General features: G+C 35.4%; 1 protein-coding gene across 3 annotated transcripts in view; it reads right to left on the reverse strand.

The window, feature by feature from the left end:
• Positions 1-19,558, reverse strand: part of SOS1 (SOS Ras/Rac guanine nucleotide exchange factor 1) — a 132,029-nt gene that overhangs the window by 84,528 nt on the left and 27,943 nt on the right. The window lies entirely within an intron of this gene.

The raw sequence follows: 19,558 nt of genomic DNA on the forward strand, positions 1-19,558 counted from the left end.
TTTTTTTGGCACCCTCTATATGTACATATGCATTCATGATACTTTCTAAACAATGTATTTTAGATGCAAATGACATTATTATAATTCAAAACTGTGTGTGTGTGTGTGTGGGGGGATACTAACATTAAGTATGATGTTTAAAACAATTTATGATTATTTCACAGGTTGAAGAAACTGAGTCCCAAAAGTCTTAAATCATTTGCACAAGCACTTTTGATCATATTCAGTATAGCTATTACCAGCCTGATTCTAACTGATCTGTTTACAAATCTCTCCACCCTATTAGATGACTGAATGGTTATGCAGTTAAAATAATGGACACAGTTTGGACTAGAACCCAGAATTCGTGTTTCTCAGTTCAGTGCTTTCCATTTACTAGCACACTCTGACTAAAGCGTATGGGTAATGAACCTTGTAAGCTTATTCCTCTTCAACACTTAGCATGATTAGACCGCCTTTTTCTTTTTAACTGGAACTTGACAAAAGTTTTATTTTTATACATTGAATTACACGCCTCCATTGGCTGAAATTACCTTCTCAGATACCTTTACCTTCATGGCTGAGTTACCTTCATCTAACAGTGAATCAGACACCACATGGTGGGCTCTTTTTTTTTTTTTTTTTAAGGCTCTCAGTCAAGTCCTTTTCATTTTTAAAACTCTTTTCTTAATATCAGTGACACAATCCATTCTACTTCTCTTATTTCTTTGCTCCTTTTCCATTTCCTTTTAAAGTTCACTATCTTCTTCCACCCCTCAAATATGGATTTTATACTCATCTGTCTGCTGTTCTTTCCCCAAGTAATCTCATCTGCTTCCAAATTTTGAAGTATCACCTGCATGGGTGATTCCAAATCTTTTTCTAGTCCTGAATTTTTTCCTGAGTTTTAGACCCACACTTCAAATTACTCTCTAGGCATCTCTACTTATCCTACCAAAACCTCAAATATAACATGGGGGTAAAATAACTTACTATAAAAATTGAACAAGAAAAACTATCTCACACATAGAACTGTATTTCACAAATGTGATATGAAAAACACAGTATACACAGCCTCTGGTCTCATTAAGATATAGTCCTAGAAAATGTAGCTCTAATTGGGGGTTACATTCCTGTCCAAAGGTCTAGCATCACAAACTATAGCTGCAGATTTATAAAACCATATATTAGATTTAAAAGGGGCTTTAGAACTCATTTAACTCAGTCCCTCTATTTAGCATCAGAAAAAGGAGACACCCACAATCCTGTAGCTAACTAGTAATGCTGTATAAGTGCTGAGCCTCCTGGTGTCTAGGCCAGAGCTCTTTCCACTAAAACTTTGACGTTCAAACCTGGAAGAGTCTGGGAGTGTCCTAGTAGCCTCATCAACACAAGGAGTGGAATACCCATGAACTGTATGTATTTATACAGTGGATTTCTACATAAAACTTAGCTTGAAATGTGCTGTCATACTTAAACATTGGCATGTTGTAAATGCATACGCAGCACTATAAATGTCATAATTTTAAAAAGTAAAATAATTCAAAATGGGTAAAAGGATCATTGACACAAAGTATCCCAATGTATTACACAAAATTATAAATGTACTGAATAGCCAACATAAGGCTAAAATGCTAGAGATAAATATTAAAATAGAAATATTTAATCAACAATAATTCTAATTAAGTTTTAAAAATATTAAAGTTCTTTAAGGAAATAGTTTAGGAACCTCAAAACACATTTTAAAAAGTGCTCAGGAAAGTGTAAATTGATCAGATAAATTTTAAAAAACAATGTTCCTTGTTATTCAAAGCTAGCCATGGAAACAACACAATTGTTCATTAATTAAGGCTCCATCTCCAGCTACTCTTTAATGTACACTATATGCTGAAGCAATTCAGACTATTTGCAATTTGCTGAAACATGGTAGGCAGTTTCACTCACACTGTTTTCCAGGCTTATCATTCATTCTCTTACCCTGTCCTCTGCCTATTTGACTTTCAAAGCCCAGATCTCCCCCTCATTTGTGAAGACATTCTTGTTTCTGTCTCTTTCCAAGGCAAAATTAATCTCATTCAACTGACTTATTGAATCTATTAAATAACAGACCCAAGGCAAAATTAATCTCATTCAACTGACTTATTGAATCTATTAAATAACAGACCCTGTGCCAGGTACTAGATATACAAGTACACCTCATTTTATTGTGCTTCGCTTTACTGCACTTTGCAGGTAGTGCATTTTTTACAAATCAAAGGTTGTGGCAACTCTCCATCGAGCAAGTCTATCAGTGCCACTTCCCAATAGCATCTGCTCTCTTGGTATCAGTTACACTTTGGTAATTCTTGAAATATTTCAAGCTTTTTCATTATTATTATGTTTGTTATAGTGATCAGTGACTTTTGATGTTAGCATTGTAATTGTTTGGGGCACCACAAACCATGCCCATATAAGACGGTGAACTTAATTGCTAAATTTGTGTTCTGACTGCTCCACTGACTGGCCGTTCCCCATCTCTCTCCCTCTCCTCGGCCTCCTTATTCTTATAGATACATCAATATTGAAATAGTCCAGCTAACAAGTGTTCAAGTGAAAGGAACAGTTGCACATGTCTCATTTTAAATCAGAAGCTAGAAATAATTAAGCTTAGTGAAGAAGGTACGTAGAAAGCCGATAGGGCAAAAGTTGGGCCTCTTGAGCCAGTTAGTCAAATTGTGAATGCAAAGGAAAAGTTCTTGAAGGAATTAAAGTGCTAATCCAGTGAATACACAAATGAGAAGACAGCAAAACAGCCTTACTGCTGATATGGAGAAAGTATTTGTGGTCCGGACAGAAGATCAAGCCAGACACAACATTCCCTTAAGCCGAAGCCTAATCAAGAGCAAGGTCCTAACTCCCTTGAATTTTATGAAGGCTGACAGAGGTGAGGAAGCTGCAGAAGCAAAGTTTGAAGTAGAGGTTGGTTCAGGAGGTATAAGGAAAGAAGCCATCTCCATAATATGAAAGAATAAGGTGAAGCAGCAAATGCTATTGTAGAAGCTGCAATAAGTTATCCAGAAGATAAATAATGAAAGAGGCTACACTCAACAACAGATTTTCAATGTAGATGAAAAAGCCTTATATTGGAAGAAGATGCCAACTAGGACTTTCATAGCTAGAGAGGAAAAGTCAATGCCTAGCTTCAAGGCTTCAGAGCACAGGCTGACTCTTTAGTTAGAGGCTAATGTAGCTGGTGACTTTAAGTTGAAGCCAATGATCATTTACCATTCTGAAAATCCAAGGGCCTTTAAGAATTATGCTGAATTTACTCTGCCTATGATGCTCTATAAATAGAACAAAGCCTGGATGATAGCACATCTGTTTACAACATGGTTTATTGAATCTTTTAAGCCCACTGATGAGAACTATTGCTCAGAAAAAAAAGATTCCTTTCAAAATAATAATGCTCATTGACAATGCACCTGATGACCCAAGAGCTCTGATGGAGATGTACAACGAAATTAATGTTGTTTTCATGTCTGCCAACACAATATCCATTCTGTAGCCTATGGATCAAGGAGTCACTTCGACTTTCAAGTCTTATTATTTAAGAAATATATTTCATAAGGCTATGGCTGCCATGGGTAGTGTTTCCTCTGATGGATCTGGGCAAAGTAAATTGAAAACCTCCTGGAAAGGATTCACTGTTGTGAAGCCATTACGAATATTCATGATTCACGGGAAGAGGTCAAAATATCAACATTAACAGGAACTTGGAGGAAGTTGATTCCAACCCTTAAGGATGACAATGAGAGATTAAAGACTTCAGTGGAGGAAGTAACTGCAGTTGTTACTCAAAATAGCAAGAGAACTAGAATTAGAAGTGGAGCCTGAAGATGTGATTGAATTGCTGCAATCTCATGATAAAATTTTAATGGATAAAGAGCTTCTTATGGATGAGCAAAGAAAGAGGTTTCTCTAGATAGAATCTCCTCCTGGTGAAGATGCTGTAAAGATTGCTGAAATGACAACAAAGGATTTAGAACGTTACACAAACTTAGTATATAAAGTAGTGGCAGGGGTTGAGAGGGTTCACACCAATTTTGAAAGAAGTTCTACTTTGGATAAAATGCTATCAAATGGCACCACGTGCTAGAGAAATCATTCATGAAAGAGTTAATCAATGCAGCAAACGTCATTGTTGTCGTATTTAAGAAATTGCCACAGCTACTTCAACCTTCAGCAACTACCACCCTGATCAGTCTGCAGCCATCAACGTGGAGGCAAGACCCTCCATCAGCAAAACTATTACGACTCACTGAAGGCTTAGATGATAGAAGGTAGCATTTTTTTAGCAATAAAGTATTTTTATTAAGTTATATACATTGTTATTTTAGTCATAATGGTATTGAACAGTTAACAGACTACAATACAATGTAAATAACTTTTATATGCACTGGGAAACCAAAAAATTTGACTCGCTTTATTTCAGTATTCATTTTATTGTGGTGGCCTAGAACCAACTCTACAATATCTCTGAGGTATGTCTGTATAGAGATGAATCAAAAATAGTCCCTGCTTATATGGGACTTATACTCTGCTCTGTGCTAATCCTTGTACTAGGTACCACACTTTCGTTATTGGGTTTGTCATACTGAATTATAATTATTGGGTTGTCGGAAAAGTCATGACATATTTTTTCTATATTTTTGTTGCAAAAATACGTCATGACTTTTCCGACAACCCAATACATGTTCCCTTGTCTATTTCCTCTATTGGACAGTGATGCTGCAATTGGGCAGGGCTTTGTTATCTATTTATAGAATCATTTTCTCTTTGCTTTTCACTCCAAACCCATGAAATTTGGGAATACTCAAAATCTGTGCATTTTAGGGGTGACAGGAATAAAATATTTCTTTCTTGGAATTAGTGGGTAAGGCTAGAGAGTGGTTGATTACAGGAGTATAAACCCTTAAAGCAGAAACCATTCAACCTATAAAGGCAGTTAGAACTAGAACAGAGGTTTATTATGTAGAATCAAATGAGCTGTATATAATCACAGTGGTGAAATGCTACGGTTTAAGAAAACAAAAAAACAATAGTGCTTATAATTCAGGTACATACAACTCAAATGTGAAGTCTGACACCTTTCATGACATACAAATTTCAGAAAGTCAAATTCAAACAGTTTTATTCATTGATGGTTACTAAGAGCCAAATAAAACCTATTAGGTATATAATGCATGATGCCAACTGTTCTTTTAAGTTTCTGGACATTAACCTTCATCGTGTCGTAAATCTGTCAAACTATGATCACAAGGTTCATTTATACAAGAGACTAATAAATTTTTGTTTGTCCTTAAAAACAATGCTTCAAAATCTCTGACTGAAAAACACGGGCAATGGTAAATGTTTAAAGATAAGTAGAGAGCCCCAATTCCTGAAATACAGACTCTGCTCTTTATTCTTTCAAGGAAGATGCCATTAAGAGATTTCTTCAATAAGCAGACAGAAGTAGTGTTACATTTCCTATACAGATAGAATAAAAAACACTTCTCTGAGATAGTATTACAGCTAAAGTGTCCATTCCATCTAAATGGTACTCAAAGGTATTTAATCGATCAAATGATCCAAATTATTCAAGACTATACAGAATAGGTTACCCTGACAAATCTTATGACAGCCTTTGAAGCCATCAACAGCTGATATTCACTGAGAGTGCATGTGTATGTGTGTGTAATTAAAATAAGCACTTAGAATTGGGTTTAAACTAGATGTGAGTTTTCCCTTATATACAGTTTTCAAAAACATATTTTATACTTATATTTATCAACATAGAAAACTTCATATACTTCTTTAAATACAATTACTTTAGGTAATTAAGTAAAATAAATGCCAAATTTCACTAAAGAATTAATGATAGCCATGAACAAGAATTTCATATGATCACGGCAGTAATTCTTTTAAAGTGTAATCATCATATTCAACTAGAGATGTCACCCACAGAATTTTAAACCTTCCTTAAGTACTGCATGCTTCTATCCTGACAGTTCATTTTGTCTCTAGTAATTTCTAACAGATTCAGAAGCAACTTTGTTGGCTATTGCCAGATTTTGTGGACTCTGAAAAAGCAAAGGGATTAGGTCTAAATCAATCCTAGTTGTTTGATACATGAATCCTCTAAGTGTCTTCAGGAATCCCTTGGGTAAACTGCCAGAAAACAGTATTGTGAATTCTGATGAATCTTTAATAGCTTTTTCTAACCAATGACTCTCTAAAGAATTATAAAGGCTTCTAAATTATTTTGTCATATCTTGAGCCCAGATCTGCTACTTTTATTTATAACAGGAGAATATGAAATAAAACTGGTATTCTCAACACCTTAACAATAGAAATAATAAAGATTTGGATTGTTAAATCTCTTAAATGCACACCTACATTTTTAGCCCAAACTTTCAGGGGATAAAATCTTTGTTTTAATTTTTTAATTCAAATTTTCATTTGTTTACATTTGGTACTTGTTTTTTGTATTATTACGGAATTTTAGCATTTGTTTTTTAACATATTATGGTATAAGACATTTGATATAATGGTAACAAATCTACGAGATTTACACATCATAGAAGGCCAAGAACTCTTCATCGTTGCAAGTTCATTGTAAGTTCAATAAAACCAGTTATCTTATTCCAGGATATTATTTTGCATATGGATATCATTATTGATTTCTAGAATTACACTTTTAACTCATATGTGTAAATAAAAGAATTGAAAACATTTACATAGATACGGAAGATGAGGTTGAAGGAAGCAAAACAAGTTGGAAGGATGCTGCAAACTATAAAAATAAACAATGAAGCCCCTAGCCAAGGGCAGAAACAGTGGGAGGCAGAAAGAGGAGGTAGGTTTGGATAACTGTTTTGGGGATAAGTGGGGGCAGCAATGAGAGAGAACCATCACTTTAACCAGGATAGGAAATACTTAGTAGAGGATAATATTTTGCAAAAAAGATAATAAATTCAAGTTTAACACTTCAGTTTAAACAGTTTAAAATTGTTTTTTACCAAGTGGTTTTTAAATTTTTATTGTATTTTATTTTTTTGGTTGTAGGGAATTATTTGCCATAGTAGGGTTTCAAATATTCAAATAGCAAAAACCACCTAACTATAGGGTGTTTATAGTAAAGATAAATTTACTTGTTTAACCATTATGTTGTACACCTGAAACTAATATAATATTGAATGTCAGCTGTAATTGAAAAATAAACACACACACACACACACACACACACAAGATAAATTTACTTATTAACCTACTAGCTGTCATAACTACAAGGAGTAAACAGGGCTTATTTAATGAATATTTGCAAGTAATTTAGTCTAGATTTTCAAGATTTTTCATTTTTACTAATGTTAAAAGTTCATGGATCTGGAGTTCACGCAATCACTCACAGGAAATAGTACAAACTAGGATAAAATCTCCCAGTCCACAGTAGGCCGAGGAGCAATCAAGGGCAGGATGGTATCGTGGGCAGCACCTATTGTACATCCAAACAGCAAGCTGATGAAGATGAGGCAAAACAAAAACCAGTGTCCAGGAGTTTTAAATGCTACAAAACTCAGAATATTTTGAAAAGATCAATTAATGAGCAATTAGCACATAATTGGTGACCTTTGAGAGAAGGACATGAATAGAGTAGCAGGAGCAGAACCCAAATCGCAAGCAGCTGAGGAGTAACTGGGACAAGAGGGAAGGGAAGAGAATTAAGAGAAATGCAAATTAAAGGAACAATAACATATCACTGTACTCCTATTAGACTAGCAAAAATTAAAATGATCAATAACGCCTACTGTTGACAGGGATGCTAGGAAAAGGATTATTCCGTTACCTTGCTGGTATAAACGCTAACTGATAACAGGCTTTTTGAAAAGTAATCCAGCAACCATATGCCACAGGGTATAAAGATACCCTATGGCCCAGCAAACATATTCTTGGGAATTTATTCTAAAGAAATAAAAGGATATACATACAAAGATTTTATTGCACCACTGTTCACAGTGGCAAAAATCTAGAAATAATGTAAATGTTTATCAGTAAGGGAATATCTGAATCAATTATGGCACATTATTATTATAGGTTGAATTGTGTCCCCTAAAATGTCATAGGTTAAAGTCTTAATTCCCAAGTACTTCAGAATGTGATTGCATTTGGAGATAGTATCTTTAAAGAGGTAATTAAGTTAAAATGAGGTCATTAGGGTAGGCCCTAATCCAGTATGACTGGTGTTAAGAAGAGAAAATTTGGACAAACATATACACAGAGGGAAGACCGTGTGAAGACACAGGGAGAAGACAGCCATCTGTAAGCCAGGAAGAGAGGCCTCAGAAAGGATCCAACCCTGCCAACACCTTGATCTTGGACTTCTAGCCTCCATAATTATAATTAAATAAATTTTTGTTTTTTAAGCCACCCAGTGTGTGGTTCTTTGTAATGGCAGCCCTGGCAAACTAATATAATTATGTAGCTTGGAGCTGAGCTAGCTGCGCCCTCCATAACTAAGATTGAAGGACAACAACTTGGCTGTTCCCCTACCCCAATTCCCCAATAAAATCTTTAAAAAAAAAGAAATAGATGCTATGCCATTTAACAGATTTCCACAAGGTATTCTTGAGTAAGACAGAAAAAATTAAAGTAGAGGGAATGCTCAAAAAACCACACACACACACACACACACACACACACACACACACACACACGTGTGTGCATAATGTATTATAGATATACATTTGTGTGTGAACATGACAACATGGAGAAAAGTATGGAATAATATAACCTAGGTTATTAACATGGGTTAGAACAGCGGTTCTCAACCTTCCTAATGCCGCGACCCCTTAATACAGTTCCTCATGTTGTGGTGACCCCCAACCATAAAATTATTTTCGTTGCTACCCTATAACTGTAATTTTCCTACTGTTATGAATCATAATGTAAATATATTTTTCTTTTCCGATGGTCTTAGGCGACCCCTGTGAAAGGGTCGTTCGACCCCCAAAGGGGTCGCGACCCACAGGTGAGAACCGCTGGGTTAGAGGGTCCTGGCAGGGCAGGGATATGGATAGAAGGTAAGAAAAAAGGGGGCAGAATGAACTAACCACCCTCTCTCCACCTCCCAAAAAACTGTACTGAAAATAATTGTCATATTCATGCACTTTTGTAACATTTTATGTATAGGTGTATATATAAAATAAAATTTTAATTAATTTTTAAATTTTTATTTAAATAAAAATCTTCATGATTGCTTTTTTTTTTTTGCTGTGTGTACTTTAGCCATGGGAAAGACAATATTCAAAGAACTTTCCCACAGAAAATAACTACACACATTAAATTCCAAACATGTGTCAAGTGCCAAGTTCATATCATCTTTCATTTGTTTTAGTTTAAAAACAGTAAGTATGACCTTCCCAAACAAATTTTTATTACTTTCTGTGATAACAGAGTTCCCACCGATAAAACAAAGAAATGACTCAAGAAAAGAATCTGGTTCTTTTTTTTTTAGTTCTTCTTCAAGCATTTTCTTCATCTTCACACTCAAGAGTCTTCCAAATGTGGCAGAAATCCCTTATCAGTGATGTCCTGACACAGGTAGAAGCTCTGTATAATATTCCCAATTCTTTCTCCCTGGTGCTCTTATCCATCCTATCCTATTTAAAGTTAAGTTTCAATCCCATTCTAAGAGGCATCTTTAAAGCTGAAATAGAAATTCCTACCACATGTGTCCACTGTCTATTCTCTGGCAGTTTTTCTAAAAATTCCAAAAGATAGCAGTTTGTGACTTGAATATCTTTCTATTAAGGTTCATCAATTGATTGCCCACAACCTCTAAGCATTAGATTCTAAAATCTAGTGAATCAAGGGCATAAAAACAGCAGGGGAAACTTTTTCAAATTCAAACTTCTCCAAATAGATCCGTTCCTTGATTGTGATCACTAACAGTAAATTGATTTACTAGATGAACTATAGATTTCTCCATAGTTATAGATATTTTCATGTCTAGAAGGTAAAATGCTCACTGTCATCTGTAAATTCTACTTATAAATTATATCCATTTTCATACTTTCTGAGTAAAACAGGCTACCCCCCAAATATGACACATGCACACATGCATGCATTCAACTGTGCTAGATACTAAGAATATAAGATAGACACCGTCTGCCCTCATAGACCTTAGCAGTACAGGAGGGAAACAAGACATTAATCACAAAAATAACTACATAGTAAGAGACAGAGTAGTCAAGAGGTTAAATGTGGGCTAAGTTGTTTAAATCCAAATCTCAGTTCTTTCAATTATCAGGGTATAACCCTGAGCAAAATTACTTAATGCCTCTGATAATATTACATACCCATACATAGTCAATGTTTACTAAATGCTAGCTGTAGCTATACTATTGTTCTTATTAGAAGATGATGCCATGAGGCAGCTATAAAAACGGGGGCTAAGTTAACTAGCAGTTCTGGAAAGGAAAATTAAAGCAGAAACTTCATGGGTGAGTAGAATTTAGGTGAAAAGTGGGTTGGTGAAGTGAGAGGGATAATACTCTATCCTGTTTCCCCAAAAGTAAGACCTAGCTAGAAAATAAGCCCTCGCATGATTTTAGGTGCCAAAATATGGCATCTTGGCCTACTAAATATTTTAAGCTGAAGGAGTTTGTGGAAAAGGCACCCTTCTCCCTGAAACAGGTCATTAAAACCCTCATATAAGGGGTGCGTGCCCTCCATATCCTGGAGGAATCATGCTACAGCTTATTCTCCAGCTAGATCTATCTTATTTTCGGGGAAACACAGTAGGTAAACAAAAAAGCATGTACAGACAAGAAGGAAAGAGTAAAGGAGATAAAATAAGAGGGTTAGGTAGGAACCAGCTCACGGGTCAAATGCACCAGGAAGCAGATGCATTTACTAAGATGAGAGATGCTGTAAGAAGAACAGATTTCTTAGTAAGCAGGAAGAGGAACAAAGAGCTTAAGAGTTTTTAGTTCTGGACTTCACAATGCTTGAGATGTCTTTGAGACATGAAATTAGCAAACAATCAGTTTAATGCATGGGTGAACCAATCTGGAATATTTTAAATAATTTTTTACATATAATGCCTCTATCTTATCAAAATGGCAAATAGTTAGATATTAAATCATTGTAAAATAAAAATATCACAAGAAACCAAATAAATATTTTTCCCCTAGACACCTATATCATCCAGCAGAAATTAAAGACATTTTAATGCTTTGAAGACTATAGTCCAGTAAGGAATGCCTTTCCCTACCAATTCCATGATGGTAGACAGTAAGGTTACAAGGGGTGTAAGTGTAAAACAGGAATTTTAAAAAGTGGCTTTCTCCTACATCTTTCTGCTATTCTAGAACATGGCTGGAAATCCCTGGCAAAGGTGGGAGTCTAATGATTCCTGGGCGCAACTATGACAAATGCATTCTTCAAAGGGAAGCTCTAAAAGAATAGTCACATTTATGAAAAGTGTACTATGCACAGATGGTTAGGTATAGAAATCATTTCAATGCAAGGGAAGAAAAAAATGCCACAGAATGATGGATTTGTTTCACATTTCCTAATAACTGGCACTGATTAGTATTTATTAAGTATCATGGGTTTATACTTCATAAAACACTTCCTTATATAGAATCAGTGTATCTTAATTTTATAAATAGTAAGCATTGCCAACATGGCAAGAACAGTAGAGCTGTCAAATGATAACCTCTTGTCTGCAAAATAAAATATTAAGTCTTATGATTCATTTAGTAACTTCACATTTTTCAGTTCACAAAACAATGAACTCCATGGGATCTTTATAGTAACTTTTACAAGACCAGCGATTTTCTCGGAGCCTGCCAATGGAGTAAATAACAGGAGTTATAGTCAGACGACCTGTCTTGGTGGTCTGACTTCACCTGCATGATCTTAGGCAAGTCATTAAACCTTCTAAATCTCAAGTTTCTCACCTGAAAATGGCAACATCCATTAGTCATCTCCAGAGGATACTGTGATGATCAAATCAAGTCATGTATCTGAAAGTACTTTAAATGGTAGAATGCTAAATAATTATTAGTCATTATTCACATTACTACATGCAGGGAGGTACAAACTGTAACAACTAAACATAAAAACACAAATGAGAGGCACCTGGTTGGCTCAGGTAGTTAGAGCTCAGTGCTCATAACACCAAGGTTGCCAGTTCGATTACCACATAAGCCAAGGAGCTGCGCCCTCCACAACTAGATTGAAACAACTACTTGACTTGGAGCTGATGGGTCCTGGAAAAACACAGTGTTCCCCAATAAAATTTCTTAAAAAACAAACAAACCCATAAATGAAGGTTGTATTTACTTGAACTCATCAATCTGATAAATTTCTCTTTAAAGATACACCAACAACACTGTTTATCCTATTTTGCATTATATAATCCCATACATCAGTTGCTCTCGACCTAAACTATGCATAATAATTACCTGAAAAGTTGTGTTGTTGTTGTTTTTCTTTTTTAAATGAAGCCTTCTGAGCCCATCCCTAGAGATTCTGTTTAAATAGGCCTGGGGTGGAGCCAAGAAAGGTGCTTCTTTTTTAAAATTATGGTAAAATACACATAAAATTTACCATTTAACCATTTTAAGTGTATAATTTAGTGGCATTAAGTACATTCACATTGTTATACAACATCACCACTATCCATCTGCAGAACTTTTCATCATTCCAGACTGAAATTCTGTACCCATTAAACAACTCCCCATTCTCACCACTCCCCAGCCTGTGGTAACCACTGTTCTACTTTCTGTCTCCATGAATCTGACTACTCTAGGTACTTCATATAAGTAGAATCATATGACATTTGTCCTTTTGTATCTGGCTTCTTTCTCTTAGCAAAATGTTTTTAAGGTTCATCCATTTTGCAGCATATATCAGATTTTATTCCCTTTTTAAAAAAAACTGATAATGCCCCATAATAGTTTTTTAGACAATAGACTATTTTTAGAGCAGTTTGAGGTTCACAGCAAAACTGAGCAGAATGTAGAGATTTCCCATATACCCCCTACCCCCACATACATAGCCTCCCCCATTATCAACATACCCCACCAGAGTGGTACATTAATTACATTAAGTACATTAATTGATGACTCCACATTGACACATCTTTATTACGTAAAATCCTTAGTTTATATTAGAGTTCACTCTTGGTGTTGTATGTTCTATGGGTTTTGACAAATGTATATACCATTATAGAATCACACAGAGTAGTTTCACTGCCCTAAAAATCCTCTGTGCTCTCTCCACCCTCCCTCCCTCCCAACCCCTGATCTTTTTTCCACCTCCACAGATTTGCCTTCTCAGAATGTCATATTGGTGGACTCATACAGTATATAACCTTTTCAGACTGGCTTCTTCTTAGTAACATGCATTTAAGGTTCCTCCACATTTCTTCATGGCCTGAGAGCCCATTTCTTTTTAGTGCTGAATAATATGCCATTGTTTGGATGTACCAGAGTTTATGTATCCAGTCACCAACTGAAGGAAGACTTGGTTCCTCCCAAGTTTTGCCCATCATGAATAAAGTTGCTATACCGTGTGCAGGTATTTGTGTGGACATATGTTTTCAATTCCTTCAGGTAAATAGTAAGGAGTGCAACTGCTGGATTACATGGTAAGAATATGTTCAGTTTTGTAAGAAATCACCAAACTATCTTCCAAAGTGGCTGCACCATTTTGCATTTCCACTAACAATGACTGGGAGTGCCTGTTGCTCCACATTCTTGTCACCATTTGTTGTCAGTGTTCCAGGTTTTTGCCATTCCAATAGGTGTGTAGTGGTACCTCATTATTGTCTTACTTTGCATTTCCCTTATGACATACTATGTGGAGCATCTTTTTATATGTTTATTTGCTATCTATGTATCTTCTTCGGTGAAATGTCAGTTAAGGTCTTTGGCCTATGTCTTAGTTGAGTTGTTTTATTATTGCGGAGTTTTAAGAGTTCTTTGTATACTTGCTCAAGAGTTTGAGCTCAGAGCAACAGGGTCGCCGGTTCGATTCCCGGCCCGAGCTGAGCTACCGCTGAGCTGCCAACAGGTGGCAGGATGGGTCAGCTTAAAAAAAAAAGTTCTTGTATATTTTAGATGACAGTCCTTTATCAGATATCTTTTGCCAATATTTTCACCAAATCTGTGGCTAATCTTTTCATTTCTCTTGACAGTCTTTTGCAGAACAGAAACTTTTAATTTTTTTTTTAAGCTGAGCCATCCTGCCACCTGTTGGCAGCTCAGCGGCTGCTCAGCTCGGGCTGGGACTCGAACCGCTGTTGCTCAGAGCTCGCACTCTTGAGCGAGCTCTTAACCAACTGAGCCACTCGGCCAGCCCTGAAACTTTTAATTTTAATGAAAGTCCAGCTTACCAGTTATTTCTTTCATTGATCACGAATTTGGTGTTATATCCAAAAAGCCACTGCCAAAATCATCTAGATTTTTCTCCTATGTTACCTTCTAGGAGTTTTATAGTTTTGCATTTTACATCTAAATCTGATTCATTTTAATTTTTGTGAAAGATATAAGGTCTGTGTCTAGATTCATTTTTTTTGCGTGGATGGACAGTTGTTCCAGCACCATTTGTTGAAGAGACTTTCTGTGCTCCATTGTAATTGTCTTTGCTCTTGTCAAAGATCAGTTGACTATAGTTATGTGGATCTATTTCTGGGCTCTATTTCTGTTCCACTGATCTATGTGTCTATTCTTTCAACTATACCACACTGTCATGTTTACTGTAGTTTTACAGTAAGTCTTAAAGTCAATCCTCCAACTTTGTTCTTTGATATTATATTGGCTATTTTGGGTCTTTTGCTCTTCATATAAACTTCAAATCATTTTGTCAATATCCACAAAATAACTTTCTGGGATTTTGATTGAGATTGAATTGCATCTATAGATTAGGTTTAGAAGAACTGACAATTGACAATATTGAGTCTTCCTGTTCATTAACATGGAATATCTCTCTATTTATTTAGTTCTTTAATTTCTTTCATCACAGTTTTGTAGTTTTCCTCATATAGATCACGCACACACGCACATTTTGAATGTGTGTGTTGAATGTGTGTGTATGGTTAGATTTATACCTAAGCATTTCAATTTTGGGGTGCTAATGTAAATGGTACTGTTTTTCATTTGAATTTCCACTTGTTCACTGCTGATATATAGGGAAGCAATAGACTTTTGTATTTTAACCTTTTATCTTGCAACCCTGCTATAATTACTTATTAGTTCCATGAGTGTTTGATACATTCTTTCCAATTTTCTACATAAACAATCATGTCATCTGTGAGCAATGACAGTTTTATTTCTTCTTTACCAATTTTGTCCCATTTATTTCCTTTTCTTGTCTTACTGCATTAGCTAGGACTACCAGTATGATGTTGAAAATCAGAGGTGAGAGGGCACATCCTTACCTTGTTCCTGATCTTAGTGGGAATGCTTCAAGTTTCTCACCATTAAGTATGATGTTAGCTAGAGGTTTTTTGTACATAATATTTATCAAGTTGAGGAAATTCTCCTCTATTTCTAGTTTACTAATTTTTTATCATGAGGGTTGGATTTTGCCAAATACTATTTTTTTTTTAATTGGGGAACAGCCATGGTCATTGGCTACACATTGCTTTCATGCTACAATGGCATAGCTGACTCTTTTAGGAAGGTTACAGCTCACAATGGCGCATGCGGGGGTTGAACTGGCAACCTTGGTGTTATCAGCACCACACTCTAACCAACTGAGCTAACCGGTCACCCCCAACCTAACACTTTTTATGCATTTATTAATATGGCCATGTGATTCTTTCTTCTTTAGCCTGTTGATATGGTAGGTTACATTAACTGATTTTTATTCATTCCTTTTAAAGACTGAATAATGTTCCACTGTACTTGTATGTATATAGCACATTTTCTTTATCCATTAATCCAGTGATGGATATTTGGGTTGTTTCTACCTTTTGGTTATTGTGAATAAGTGCTATGAACGATGCTGTAGAAATACCTGTTCAAGTCGCTATTTTCAATTGTTTAGAGTATATACTGAGAAGTGGAAGTATTGGAACATATGGTAATTCTATATTTAGTTTTTTGAAGAAGCACCATACTGGTTTCCACAGCAGCTGTACCATTTTACATTCCCACTGGTAATGCATAAGGGTTCCAAATTCTCCACATCCTGTCAATACTTGTTTTCTGTGGGGTTTTGTTTTTGTTTTTGTTTTGATAACAGCCACCCTAATGGGTATGACGTGGTACCTCATTACAGTACTAATTAGCATTTCCCTAATCATTAGTGACAGTAAGTATAGCTTTGGTTTTTTTAAACAAATACCCTAGGTGATTCTGATATAAGTGGCTGGTCAGAAGACCCCACTTTTCACAAAACACAGATCCTACCACATTAGACATCCCTCAAAATAGAGAAGAAATGAGCAACCTCAAAATAGAGAAGAAATGAGCAACGAGTTGACTCAACAGGAACCAACTTGAAAGCGCTAGTGGCCAAAGTTGCAACATTGAGCAATAAAATAAGTAACAACGATATTATAACCCACAGAATAAAATAATATATTTAATTAAATATTTCTGTGTCTGTCGAACTCTTAACACGTAACAGGAAAAAAAAAGTCTCCAATGTCCATCTTTAACCTGTTAAAACAGAGATAGGTCTTTTCCTAAAGACTTAGTAAGAATTTGCTTGTCTACTTGGGGCTCCTAATCATGCGATACAATACCATAACAATTCTGTAACTTCCTTGGGAGCAGGAGATGCATCTTTTTAACCCCTGTTTCCCTGGCCTACCACTCAATAAATTGGTGAATTCAGTGAAACATCAAGCATCATCTGAAAATGAAAATTCGTACTTTATAATACCTTTTAAGTGAAGAATATTAAGTACATAAAGCAATAAAAATATACTTTTGGAGATTGAATGTTCCTGACTAGTAACTTAATTATTTCAATTACCTAGATTTAAATCAAATCTGCCCTAACATATAAAATAATGATTTTTCTACTTCTGTTTTCCTGAAATAACTAATCACCTGTCTAGTTAGGTCCTAGAAAATAGTAAACTATATTAGTAAAGACAATTTTTAGAGTATTCTCAACAGAGACGCACATTTATGTACTCTACAGCAGAGTATTAGCCATCCAAATGACTTGGTGCAATTTTCATTTCCACCAACAAAGGACAGGGTCACAGTCTGACATAAAGGTGGTGAGTAAACGTTTCTGACTGCAATGACAGGTACAAGCAATTCTACTCAGGGGTTCCTATTTTCACATTCAAAAAGAGAGGTATGTTCTGCCAACAGTTTTTATTAAATGAAGATCATGTAACACAATATCTAATTTATATTGTGTTACGATAGCTAATAAATTAGAACTCAGAGGAACAGCAGTAACAAAAGCCCTACACAGGCGGCTGTATAGAGGAACAAAAAGCAAGTTCAGTGTCACTAGAGCAGAGTCAGCAGTTTGGAAGACAAGCTTAAAGAAGTAGTAGGAGGCTAGATCACTTAAGGACTTGAGCTTGGACTTTGCAATGGAACAGCAATGATGGAAAGCCGATGAGAAAGCCTGTAGAGCCTTTTTACAAGGGTACATTGCTACTTTTAATTCAGAGAATAAAAAGTTCATTGCTACAGTTTCAGATTCTACATTGCAAGTAAGAAATTACAACTTGTGGGGTCTGATGTCAAAGAAAAATATTCATAATATTTTTAAAAGCTGTTAAATACCTTTTCCCTTTTCAACTATCTATATGCATGAGGCTGGATTTTCTTTTTCTTTTTCTGGATTTTTCTTAATATACTTAAACTAAAACAGCATATCACAACTGATTGATTGAATATGGAAGCTGATGAGAATCCAGGTTTATTCTATTAAGCCAGACATTAATGAGATTTGCAAAAATGTAAAATAACGCCACTCACTAATTTTTTTGTTTGTTTTGGAAACCATAGTTATTTAAATAAAAATGTTATTGCTAACATGTAATAAGTTTATTATTTTTAAATAAGTGAAAATTTTTTGTTTTAGTTTTAAAAATATGAATTCATGGATATAATCCATATAAACAGTGCTCTTTGGGAGCCTCAATAATTTTTTTATGAGCATGAAGGAGTCCTGAGATCAAAAATTTGAGAACTACTGATCTATTGATCTAAGATGTCCTAGAGTAGCATTTCCCAATCACCATTAATAATTTTGGAGGACTCCTTGTCAGATTAAGTACAAAAATATCTATTTACAAATAATTCAGCCAGCCACACACACCATCTCTGTTCCCCCACCAAAACCCCAAACCATGAACCTTTTAGTCCAGTGACTTTCAAAACTTTTAGAGGGGAGAGGGGAACTACCAAGAGAAATCTCCACTGAATCACAATATATAATACAAATAAAAATGAAGCTACCCTGGTAAAAGTGAGCGTGGTGACTCCTGCTTCCAGTTCATCCATTCTCTCAACTACCATAAAGGCCCCCTAAGGCACTTCCTAGAATTACACAGGATGCAGTTTTAAAATCTTTATTTTAAACTGTGGCTCAAATTTGCAGCTTACAAAATTTCAGAAAGCTTTGCCGTTGTTTCAAAATAATGATTTTCAACTTCACCCTCCAGTAAACACCAGGTGTACTGTATTTTCATCTATGTAGAGAACCATAAAATTGTTTAAATCTCACAGAGAACTACCAGACCTATGAGGATGTCTAAAGATTCTTGAGAAATAATTTAAGGATCGGTGAATGGATAGAGTTAATCTGAAAAGGCTTCCAGGAGAGAGGCACTCTAATTAGGAAAGCAGAAAAGTCCTGGCTCAGAGCTGAGAAGTTCAGTTAGGAAGTGCTAAGATGAGGCATGTTTCCTAGGTTATAAGGAAAACTAACTGCTAGCCAGTATGTGACTCTCAGGTACCAGAGTCCTGCAGGCTACATTCAAAAGTTTGTATTTAAGACATTGAAATAATTCCCCATTCCTGAATCTGGGGCAGAAGGCCTTTCTTACTTTAGTAATAACTTCTCTAACTCTAAGCAAAATATAAGCCTGAAGCTCTAATAGGAAAACTTGCTTCTGAGACAAAAATTATTCTAGTTCCACATAATCTGAGACTGATATAGAATAAGGCTATGTCATTGTTCAGGACAGAGGAGATTTTAAAAATCGTTAAGATTTTTAACAGTGAAGCAGAAAAATTATTTTAGCAACATTACAGAATGGTTGGAATAGGCTATTGGCTGTACAAAAGTCTAGGCATGAGCTGACCAAGGACAATTAAGAAATAATTTCATAAATTAGTCAGCAGTGCTTTCACAATCTATTTTTAGTGTTTAATAGTATTTTCTATGCCTTTTATAGTTGGTGCCTGAGAAGTTAGATGTTTATGTGTAGCTACCTATTTGGCTACCCAAACTCCTATGAAAGAAACAATGCAGATCAACTAATTTAAGAAAAACAAAACAAAAAACAGACATACAAAAAAACATTACCTAACTATTAAGATGATGGGCTAAATGAAAAAAAAAA

Source organism: Hipposideros armiger, unplaced genomic scaffold, assembly GCF_001890085.2.
Source record: "Hipposideros armiger isolate ML-2016 unplaced genomic scaffold, ASM189008v1 scaffold_116, whole genome shotgun sequence".
Taxonomy (NCBI): Eukaryota; Metazoa; Chordata; class Mammalia; order Chiroptera; family Hipposideridae; genus Hipposideros; species Hipposideros armiger.